The sequence below is a fragment of the Dermacentor variabilis genome, unplaced genomic scaffold, assembly GCF_050947875.1.
Source record: "Dermacentor variabilis isolate Ectoservices unplaced genomic scaffold, ASM5094787v1 scaffold_16, whole genome shotgun sequence".
NCBI classification, from domain to species: Eukaryota; Metazoa; Arthropoda; class Arachnida; order Ixodida; family Ixodidae; genus Dermacentor; species Dermacentor variabilis.
In genome coordinates, this window is record NW_027460324.1 from 240,281 (window position 1) to 252,562 (window position 12,282).

Here is a 12,282-nt window from a genome sequence, read left to right on the forward strand (position 1 = left end):
GCGACTTCAATGCGCACAGTTGCCTGTGGGGCGACTCTCGTATAAATGCGCGAGGTCGTCTTGTTGACCAGTTCCTTTTCTCTTCTTGTGTGTGCCTTCTGAATAAGAAGGAAGCCACATATTACTGTCTTGCAAACAAAACCTTCTCGAACTGATCTCAGCATAGTTTCCCCTTCCATACTGCCCGAACTAGAATGGGAAGTTACAAACAATCCTTACGGAAGCGACCACTTCCCCATACTGATAAGAACACCTAAAGAAAACGCATATCCTCCACAAGCTCCTAGGTGGAAGATAGACACAGCCGACTGGGAGAAATTTCGAACTCTCACCAGCATCTCATGAGCTGACATGTCTTCTTTAGAAATTGATGCTGCTGTGGATTATCTTACATCTTTCATAATAGATGCCGCATCAAAATGCCTATCCGAAGTAAGTGTTTTGGCATGCAAATCACGTGTACCGTGGTGGAACAGAGAATGTAGGATCGCCCGTAAGAATCAGAACAAAGCGTGGGGGTTGCTACGCGCTTCTCCCACTGCAGAGAATCTTATCAACTTTAAAAAAATAAAGTCCCAAGGCAGGAACCCGCCGAAAGGCCAGAAGAGAAAGCTGGCACAAGTTTTTATCGAGTATTAACTCGTTTAGGGATGAGGCCAAAGCCTGGAACAGAGTTAATAGGATTAGAGGGCGGCAAACATATTCACTCCCCCTGGTAAACACACAGGGCGATACACTGCAAGACCAGGCAGACTCACTTGGGGAATATTTTGAGAGCGTGTCACGTCCAACAAATTATACACAATCCTTTCTCAAATACAAACAAACAGAAGAACGTAAGCCATTAACAAGAAAAGGTCGAGAGAATGAGCCTTACAACCGTCGTTTTTGTATTGCCGAATTGAGAGCTGCCTTGAGCGCATGCAAGAGCTCTGCACCAGGATCGGACAGAATAATGTACGAAATGATCAAAAACCTACACAATGACACGCAAGTTACACTACTCGCACTTTTTAACACTATTTCGGCTGTGGGATACCTTCCAACCGCATGGAAACAAGCCATTGTGGTCCCTGTTTTACCGCCCGATAGCCCTCACAAGCTGCCTTTGTAAGGTATTTGAAAAAATGATTAATCGGCGACTAATTCACTTCCTTGAACTGAGCAAAATGCTAGATCCCTATCAGTGTGGCGTTAGAGAAGGGCGGTCCACAACTGATGATCTTGTACGTATTGAAGGATATATTCGCGACGCTTTCGTACACAAACTGTTTTTCCTATCGATATTTCTCGATATGGAGAAGGCGTACGACACAACGTGGCGGTACGGAATCTTGCGAGACTTGCCGAGAATGGGCATCCGTGGCAATATGCTAAAACTGATAGAAAGTTACCTGTCCAACCGTACCTTCCGCGTGAAAGTCGGGAATATACTATCACGTCCATTTATACAGGAGACTGCTGTACCCTAGGGAGGTGTGCTCAGCTGCACGCTCTTTATAGTTAAAATGAACACACTTCGCGCTTCATTGCCACCAGCTATATTTTATTCCGTGTACGTAGATGACATACAAATAGGTTTTAAATCCTGTAACCTTGCAGTGTGCGAAAGACAAGTACAGCAGAGTTTGAACAAGATATCTAAGTTGGCAGACGAAAATGGATTTAAAGGCAACACCACAAAAGTTCTTGCATTCTCTTTACAAGAAAGAGAGGCCTGGTTCCAGACCCGTGCATGGAACTGGGTGGACAGCAAATACCTGTCAACAAAGAACAGAAATTTCTAGGTGTAATACTTGACTCTAAGCTCACTTTCATCTCGCACATAAAATATCTCAAAACTAGTTGTCTAAAAGCTATGAACTTGCTAAAGATGGTATCACACACAACATGGGGTAGCGACAGGAAATGTATAATGAATATTTATAAGAGCCTCATTCAATCACGGTTAGACTATGGCGCCATAGTGTACAACTCTGCCGCCCCGAGTGCACTAAAGACGCTGGATCCTATCCACCACCAGGGTATCCATCTGGCCACAGGCGCATTCAGAACTAGCCCCATTCAAAGCTTGTATGTAGAATCGAATGAGTGGCCACTCAATCTGCAGAGATCTTACACCAGCTTCACATATTTCCTGAAACTGCACTCTAATCCTGAACATCCGTGTTGTGAAACAATTAAAGATTCTACATGTACTGCACTTTTCCGTAATCGACCCTCTGTGAGACAGCCTTTCTCATTCCGTTTGAGGGAGCTTAGCGTGGAAATGGATGTTCCAATCTTCGAATACCGCTTGATGCCTCCAGCGAAGCAGCTACCGCCTTGGCTATGGCAAGTGATAAAATGTGATATGTCCTTTGTAACAGTTACAAAACACGCACCAGAATTCTAGATACGAATGCATTTCCTAGAAGTCTAGTACAAGCACTCATGCACAGAGTTCTACACAGACGCTTCCAAGTCACATGCTGGATTATCCCATGCAGCCGTCGGTCCATCTTTTTCGGAATCCGATGTACTACATCCAGAAACAAGTATCTTTACGGCAGAGGCCTATGCTATATGGTCGGCTGTAAAGCATATACGGAAATCAAAACTCCAAAAAGCCGTAATATATACAGACTCCCTAAGTGTGGTGAAGGCCTTAATGTCACCCTACAAACATAAAAATCCTGTGCTTACTGAGATCTATTCCGACCTGTGCACAGCTTATCTATCTAACCAGCATATCATCATATGCTGGGTACCTGGCCACAGGGGAATCGACGGTAACGTTCTGGCAGACCAGATGGCTACGTCAATTGCACCCCCTGATGTTAATAATACTGCTTTGGTGCCTCTCACAGATCTGAAGCCTTACATACAAAAGAAACTGCGAAACCACTGGCAACACATGTGGGACGCAGAAATAAATAATAAACTGCACGTTATAAAGCCACAGTTAGGTTTTTGCCTTCGCCAACAAGATCTTGGCGAACAGATGTCCTATTCTGTCGCCTCAGAATAGGACACACATTTGGCACCCATAATTATCTGCTTACTGGAAGTGAACCTCCAACCTGTGGTAGATGCGGTGAGAGGCTTGCCGTCCTCCACGTGCTCCTGGAGTGTCGGGAAGCCGAAACGGAGAGAAAGAAACATTTTCCGCTTGCTTACCATTATTACATCCCTCTACACCCGGCTATGTTTCTTGGTAAGGAACCGCTTTTTGACACCAAGGCAGCCCTAAACTATTTAAATGATGTCGTACTACACGTTTTATGCCCATTAAATTCGTAGAGCTTCCTCGCTCCAGAGGATGCCACTGCGATAACAGTTTTGCATAGCACGTGCCTCAAGGCCCTTGTTTCTCAAGGGCTCTAAGGAGGCAGTAGTGCTCTAGCATATCTTATAACCTTATATATTTTTACACATCGTATCATTCTTTTTAAATGCACCTTAATGTTCATAGTACACGTCATAAGTCATCGCAATATTCTCATTACACAGATTTTACGCACTTTAGCGCGACCATTTTTAAGGCCTCTCTACAGCCACGTCACACCAACTTCATCGAACTCATGATTACGCTGCGAAGTCATCACCACGGACATGGCGCTCTTTGGCCATACTTGGCCCTTGCGCCATAAAACATCAAACATCATCATGTCTTTACGAGCTGGTGTTGCAGGTGTCATTCGTAACGAATTCATTTGAGCCTCCTGAGCTCTAAACTGCGTGCGGGCTGTTATGCGGGGCAAAGCGCAAAGTTTTTCCGTTCATATGGTGAGGAAAATAAGGTGCTTAATCATTGTTGTATTTTGTAACAAAATTTTGCTCGTTCTCACCAGTCTTTCTTTTACTGTTTTCTTTTCTAAGGGAGCGCCAACAATCCGATGTGGCCTCGCACAAGCGAAACAGATCTGATACCCGGTAGCTGCAGTTGGTGGGGCTAATTTTTTGGAATGCAGGTGCGGTTGTTGTCTTGTACCAAAGGGGTCCCTGATGATGCAGCTTTAAGTAGGGATGGTAATTTTATGTGCCTTGTCATGGTTTGTGCAACTGTACAACACATGCATCTGTCATGCTCGCCCTGTTATACGGGCTTTGAATGCACATGTAGTTGAACATTATAACTACTGTAGTTCCTCATTTTCCTATGAGTGCAGGTTTAGCATCATATGCTGCTTGTTCGAGTGCTGTAGGCTTGTGTTCTGAATGTTGTACTCTTAAGTGGTTGCACGATACAATTGGCCTGGTGCATTTTCTATTTCATTTTGAGAGGACTTTATATCTTCGCAACAGTGATGGCATGGGAAAAAACTACAGCCCTTCTTACTATAACATCTATTTTGTTTTCAATGTGCAGGTGGTGAAGGGCAGGCGTCTGCTAATCAGGCAGTCAAACGACCTCGTCAGTTGGTTGCCAAACGCGGCCAACCCAGTAGTGACCATGACAATCAAGACCAAACTGAAAGTGTAGAGGACAATGTTCTGCGTGCTTTAATAATATATGGCACCAACACAGTGCTGTAAAATCCTTCACAGGTTACGTGCCAAAAAGCTCACACGGGTTCTAGCATATAGCGCGCGGTTTGTACAAACGTATTAGCATAATTACCCGATGTATTCGCTTCTGCAGTCTGCACAGCACTCAGTGTGGCCATTGTGGACTTGTATGAGGCCTTGAAGTTTGATTGAATCGACACAGCGAAAATGACAGGTTAGAAAAAATGCGAAACACGCCTTCCGCCCAGCTAAAATGCCCAAGTTTCGCTTTCGCGCCGGGTCACATCTCCCGGCGTGGCAGCCAGGCCTGCTACTTCGCGGCGCTTGGGATAGATGGCGTGACCGGCGCTCATCAATATGGCGGCGCGCTTTGAATTCATGGTGCTCTGGTGTATAACCATAAAGAGAGAAATATAACAAAGGCGATATTCTGGACATTCCGCCATTTTCTTCGATGCGTGACGTAGACGCGACGCGAATAAAATGGCGCCGATGGCCCCGTTTTGCTTTCGAAACATGACGCCAACTTGTTTTGCCTAAGAAACTGAAATGAAGGTGCTGAACGTAAGGTTCTCGGTAAAGCAAAACAGTTTCCCCCCGCCATAAAAATAAAGCATCTAGCTCAAAGCGCTTGATTATTCCGCCGAAAACGCTTCTCGCTTCCGTCGTCTGCTACGTACAAGCCGTCGTCTGCTTCATTAGGCAAGATGCGTGTCCGGGGGAAATGGGATGAGGCATCGTATGTTGGCGCCAACGCGCTTGTTTTCGACCTTCAGCCAACATACGCGACCTCCCAGTGGTGATGCTCGCGCGTTCTAGGCAACGTTATCGCTATCTCGTGAAACGCAAATGACTCATCCCGACTCTGCTGGTTGAGAAATGGCCGAATATCACCGATAGCGTTGCGCGCGCCATATATATTCACTAGCGCGACGCAAGCGCCGGCGCTGCCATCTCTTGTTCACTTCGCTGGTTACTCGCACCGCGGGAGGAAACTTCAAGGCGCCGCCTTGCGTAAATTTTTTTTTATAATTTAGAAAGACTCCGTTGTAATAACTTGTGATTATGCGAGAGCGCATTAATCTTGATTACAATACAAATGCAGTAGCGAAAAATGGACAACATTGCCGAAAATTTGCTAGGTTCAATCAATAATATTTCGTGTAAACGCGTTCTTTTAAAAAATGATGGCCCCAAACACAAATGCCAACACCACCCGAGAGCGATGTAAACACTATGAGCACGCGTTATGAACAAAATACTTTTATGGCGCCAAACGACGGGCAAAATGTGGCGATACGCATTCCTTTCGGCTGCCATTGCATATGGCTGCTCATTAGCATAATTCGCGCGGCTCGTCGCACCACAAATTATGGCGGAAAATCTTAGCAATGGCGGCCCAGCGCAACGTCACGCATCGTCAAAATGACGTTTACGAAATAGTCCTTCCTGTGACGCTCCTCACGGGAGATTCCTTCAGGCAATCAACAAGCTGGCATGGCGGCTATCTTGGATCGTCACCACATATTCGCGAAATTGCAGATGCATTGCACTGACTTCTGTACGCTACCGCTCACCTTCTTTTTGAAGCGCTAACGTCGTAATATAGCGCTGCCAAGGAGTAAAAAAATGTATTAGTCAATAAAATTTGCATCTCCACGTCACGTTTCATCATCTTGATAAAAACCCAAAATTGCATTTCACAAAACATCCGTTTCCCGGCACAAATTTCAAGGCACGTGAGCTCTTCACAGCCAATCAGAGAGTCAACATGGCGGATAATGGCGGCCGTGCAGCCGCCATGCGTGTCGAGAATAGCGCCCCAAGAGGGGACTATCAGCGAAAACTGGCAACAGGAAATGCGTCACGCTAGTATTAACGCCGACCGTTTGCTGCACCGAGCATCGAAAAAAAGAAAGAGAATGCGAAATGACAACAGAAATTGTTTTATATCTTTATTATTTTCCGGCAAAAGCAAAAATATCTGCGTGTCAATTAAATTAATCTTTGCGGCTTACTTCCGCTGCCTAGCGACAGGCTTATTGGCGAATGACGAGCCAGGTGCATTCGTCATCCGTTAGACACACCGCCGAAGCGAGCGCGTCCGGCCGCTCATCTGAGCGTTGGCCTGTTCGGTCACCCGCCTGCATGTTTTTCTTTTTTTTTGGATTTAGCCTGGTTTGGTGGGCTCCCGGCGAACTTCGACATGGCACCACTGCACTATAGGACTACGGCAAGGCGACAAATTTTGTTCGACAGTCTCTACCTCCCAAGCAGTGCGGCTTCCGCACTCACCGCTCTACGGCGCACTGCATTGCTGTCGTCATCGGTACCCTTGAGCAGGCCAGGCTCGACGGGGAAACTGCCTTCTTGGTGCTCCTCGACGTCCGAAGCGCATTCGACTGCCTTCCCTCACGCCACCATCCACTCGGCCGTGCGGGCCCTCGGTGTGGTTGGGCAGGCTCCTTGCCTACATCGAGGCCTTCGTCGCCGACAGAATATCTGCTGTCCGAGTCGGAGGGACGGTCGGCTCGCCTCGTCCCGTGAGCTGCGATGTGCCGCAGGGAAGCGTGTTGAGCCCGTTTTTGTTCAACCCTGCCCTCGCGCCGAGCATCGAGTGCATTCCCAAAATTGGGCCCTTCCCTGTGCGTGCTGTACTTTACGCGGACGACATCGCGCTCTACGTGAGCGGGCCGACCTCTGCGATGGGCGAGATGCGCTCCCGGCTTCAGGCGGCGCTGGACATCGTCACGGACTGCCTGCGCGCCATCGGCTCGCGACTGTTGTCGACGAAATCCGAGGCGCTAATCGCCGCCGCACCGGCTACGTGCTCTTCGAGTCCCCCTGCCCTGGCGCCTGACAGTGCAGTACCTGGGGCTCACGATCGACAACCGCCTCACTTCGTTCGCTGCCGATCGCCGGCTGCGCGCTCAGGTGCGCCGAGTGGAGAGTGCGGTGCGCGGGCTGCTCGTCCGCGGCGGCGCACTATAGCTCCGCAGTGGCGCTGCCCAAGGTGCTCTACGCGCTGCCGCTGTGTAGTGTGAGTGCCCGACTGTGGAAGTGCACCCACGGTGACCACCACCGAGTGCTTCGCATGTGCCACGGTCTACCTCGCGCATTGCGGAAACGCTCGCGGAGACTGGTGCGTGGCCCGTCTTCCTAACGGCTGATCTGCGTGCCATCGGCGACCTCGAGCGCCTCTCCCGTGCCCCGGACGGAAGCTCCATCCTGTCCCTCCTTCGTCGCCTACCCCGGTCTCGAGTGGGAATAGTGTGTGAGCTCCTTGACTGCCTGGTTGTCGACCCCCCGCCCGCCCCGCCGCCCTGGCTACCGCCTCACCAGCGCACGCCACTTCACGTGTGTCTCGACCTCCCGCGCGTCCGCTACAAGCATCGCACGCCTCTCTGCGCTGTAGATCAGGAGGCTGCTACCAGGATCGAGGACGACTTGGGGGAAGGACGCACTTGTTTGCCGATGGCTCCGTCCTCGGCGACGGCTGGGCGGCTGGCGCCTGTGTTGCGCCGTATCTTGGCGCCACGAAGCAGTGCCGGCCCTTCTACCGGGCTTCCTCTACGACAGCGGAGCTCGCGGGATTACATCCCGCCGCGAATATCCTCGAGGATATCGCCGCACATCACCCGCGCGGCCATTCTCTGCTACTCGACGTCCGCGCTGCAGCAGCCACTGCTCGAGGAACGTGCGCCGCCCCTTGCCCAGCGCCTCGCCTGCCGTCTGCAAGGCACTGCAAGGGAGCGGCGACCTGCGCCTGCAGTGGATCCCTTCCCACGTCGGAGTCGCGGGTAACGAGACCGCGGATCAGCTGGCCAGGCGCGCGCACGACCCATCCGCTACGCTGACGGCCCGGGTGAGCTCGCTGGACACAACGCGACTCCACTTCAAACGGGAGCTCGCGCTCAGCATCCGGACAGCCGTGTTGCGCGGGGGCGCCCACCGCGCCATCTCCATGGTCAGTGCCTCCGGACTAGAGTAACAACGAGCTCTGGTCCAACGGGCTCGAGCGCGGGCTTCGACCAATGATGACCCGGACTAAGGACGACACCTATAGTTTAGTGGAGTTTACAAGCCTCACCCTCTCTGTTAAATAAAACTTTTCCCCACCACTAGGGTCGCTAGAAATACTTGCTAGTCTGCCGTTCGCGCGGAGCTCCCGACGGAACCGGTTGGCTACGCCTCGGATGAATGCGCAGGGGGCGCTGCACACAATCGGAGCGTTGTGCCTAAACGGACGGTGGTGCGGTGCCTGCCGTGGCTGCGGAAGTGTTGCGCGCTGCTTTTTGGTCGCAAGCCCAGAATAGTGTTGTTTTTTTTTCAAATACGTGAACGCTAAGTTGCGTGTGTAATGGTGTGCGTCCGCTCATAGATGTGCGATCGCGTCATGTCTAGGCAACGTGACAAGCGCGACAGCACGTGTTTCGTGCCGGGATGCAAGAGCGGCTACCGTTCCTGCAAGGTGAAATGCTCTCTTCAGGACACCAAAGGACGCAGAAAAGAGGCGACAGTGGGAGCGCAACATCAAGCGCGGCGACAGAGTGCTCGACGAAGCTAGCGTCGTTTGCGAGCGACACTTCGAACCGTGTTTTATTGAGCGAAGTTTTAAGACTGTGATTAAGGGCACGGAAGTGGAAATTCCCCGGGATGTGCCGCAACTCGCGAATGATGCTGTTCCTACACTATTTCCTGACGCCCCAAAGTATATCTCGAAACCTCTGCCCCGGAAGAGGAAGGATAGAAACGTGTGCGAGCAGAAGCAATCGCCGGGAGTCAGAGCACCACCAGAGAAAAAAAAGCGCATTGATCCTGAAGCACCAGTGGAGGTGGTTCAAGAATCTAGCGGCGGTGGATCATGTGACGCGATTCTGCTCAGGGAATGCAGAGAGCTACAGCCACCACCACCTTGGACAAATGTCGACCTTTCGGATGCTCAGCAAGTAACATTCGCACAGTGCCACACAAGTGAGGACGGCTCTCAGGACGCCTTATACCTAAGTCTACGAGTTCTGCTCCGTCGCAGTGATTCGAATGATGCTGCCATGAAGGCTACTGTGTATATTAGAGGGAAAAAAGTGAAGGTGTTAGACGTCAAATCCACAGAAGAGGCGATAAATCTTCTTCAGGACATTGCAAAACTCAGTCTGTGCCCTGGCTGCGGACTGAAGCCCTTAGCAAATCCTTTACGGCTTCAAATGGGCGTTGCTTTGCAGTAAACTGTTCCATTCTTTCGGATACAGCATGCATAGCTTGCAAATACTTGCGAAAGCTAACTCAAAACTCCCTGTCAATGAGGAAGAAATCAAGATTGCCGTGCCTAAAGAAGACGCCGACTTCAATATCTCGGGCAGTGCGACGTATGAAAGACAAGGTGGCAAAAAACTTCGTAAGGCTCTAGATAAAATGAAAAATGAACATGAACAGCTTTAAGCAACAGAGTTTGAAAGAAGGGTTAGTGGCCTTCCTCCTAAGCAGAAGCTTGCTGTCAGAACTTGTTTTGAGGCTGCAAAACGCAAGTCAACGAAGGGGGTGGCATATTCTAATGAGTTGCTACTGAATGCATTCTGATGCGAATGAAGAGCCCTAAGTTGTATGAACATATGCGACGACACAACATCCTGGCTCTTCCAGGTAAAACATGCTTACAAAAGCGCATCCACAGCTTCAAGAGTGGATTTGGTTTCAATCCAAATATATTTAATGCTTTATCCGAGAAGTCATAACATATGGATGAGTTCTCACGCAGAGGAGGTATCGTCTTTGATGAAATGAAGATCTCCGAGCACCTTGACGTGAAATTAAATGGTGAGTGGTTTTTAAGCCTTACTTACACCCGTAAGTAAGCTTTACATGAAACATGTGGCAACTGTGTTTACACTACTACTTGTACTTTTTCAGGTGAGCTAGAAGGATTCGTCGATCTTGCTCAGTTCACGCCCGATTCCCAAAAAGACTCTCGGACCATGGCATGGTAGTTCTGTTTCAGCCTTTCCAGGGTAATTTTTTTTCTAACATATAGGTCGAATTTGTCGCGTTACTGTTAAAACACTGTGTTTGTGGAAAAAGTAAATTTGCTGTTTTATCTTTCCAGGCAAGTGGGCACAAGTCCTTGGGATTTTCGCATCACGTGGCAATGTCAAGGCGGACACCTTAGCCAAGATCATCATTGAGGCGACAATTCTCTGTGAGAGAGCTGGATTCTTCGTTGACTATGTCACGTGCGACGGAGCAAGCTGGATAGATCAATGTGGAAGCGCTTTGGCATTTGAGGTAACTCCTGAACTAATTGAATTGCGAACTGTTGTTGTCTTAAGATCATTAGGGTGGTTACGGCGTTACTGTTCCAAGCATTTGCTTAAAGCGCTGCCTCATTTCCTTGCAGGTGCGAGCACAGGCACACGGTGCAAGGCGCCACATCCTGCCAGCTCAACAAGCCATCTGCACTTTCTCTCAGATTTCCCCCATCTTGTTAAAAATGTGCGAAATGCATTTGTAGGCAAAGGGTTTAACACACCTGAGGGTCCCGTGCACGTTCAACCAATCCGAGGCGCTTGGAAAATCGACAGCCAGAGTGTTTCACTTAAATCCATGCCGAAGATCACCAGCATGCACCTGAATCCCAATTCTTTCGAGAAAATGAGAGTTGCTCCAGCATTCCAACTATTTGGTGATGACATAATTAGAGGTCTTTTTATTTATCGCACCCAGTCAAGACGATCTTATGACTTTGTGGGAGCAACCGAATCTTTCGTAAAAAGGATGAATAAGCTCATCAGGATAATGACTGCGCGTGTGCCAAAAGCAGCGTTATACCCGCAGTCACCAAACTTTGAATTCTTAAAGGACTTCCTTGAACACCTCACAGAGTGGGAGAAGCATGCAAAGGCCACAATCGGTGGATTTTTGAGCAACAACACAGCAGAGGGACTCCGAGTGTCTATTCAGAGCACACTCAGTTTAGTTGCATTTCTCGGCACACTTGGCTTTAAGTACTTGATGACTGCAAACTTGAGCCAAGACAGGCTTGAAAGCGTATTCAGCATCGTTCGGCAATCATCAGGAAGTAGAGACCATCCGAATGCCGCTCAGTTTTTGGTAACTTATTGCGCTCGCATTTTACAATCTTGCGAAACCACCACCATCGGGAAACTGTACCAGAAGTTGTCACGTCCTTAGTTTCGGTGCCTAAGGAACACCCAAGCAGCGAGAATATGCTGGCTATTCTCGACAGCCTTATTGATAAAGAAGCGCTCAATGAGGCAGAAACTGCATTGGTCTCGTGTGCTACACGTACAAGTATTACGTCTGACCACAGTGCCTGTGTGACAGGAAAAAGTCACGAGATGTTAATTTATTATATCTCAGGCTACATAGCTAGAAAAGCACTGAAGAAAAGCCATTGCATAGAGTGTGCGTCAGCCCTGACGAGTGAAAAAGCAGTGGCTATAGAAAATGATCAGGCTGCACTACAAACTTTGATAATGGTGGCTTACTCTATCCGTCTGGCCCCTTGAAGAAAATTGTCACCGTCCTTGAAGACAGCTTCACTACTTATTTTAGTCTGAATAAGTTGCACGAAAAAAGCATTGTTGACTTCGCTGATTTTTTTTAACACATGTAAATGTTCCGTCTCTGGCCTGCGTGAAACATGGACGTGAAATTATTAATGGCATAATGAAATTTTATATTCTGCTTCGCCTGCGCTTCTACACGAAGTCTATCAATGTTGAGAGGGCAGCTAAGAAAGAGCAGCTGAAGCTGTTAAAGATAAGATGCCAGTAG

The 12,282-nt window shown here is 48.9% G+C and overlaps 1 pseudogene; it reads left to right on the forward strand.

The window, feature by feature from the left end:
* LOC142568089 (uncharacterized) overlaps positions 1 to 12,282 on the forward strand; it is a 42,498-nt pseudogene extending 30,216 nt beyond the window's left edge.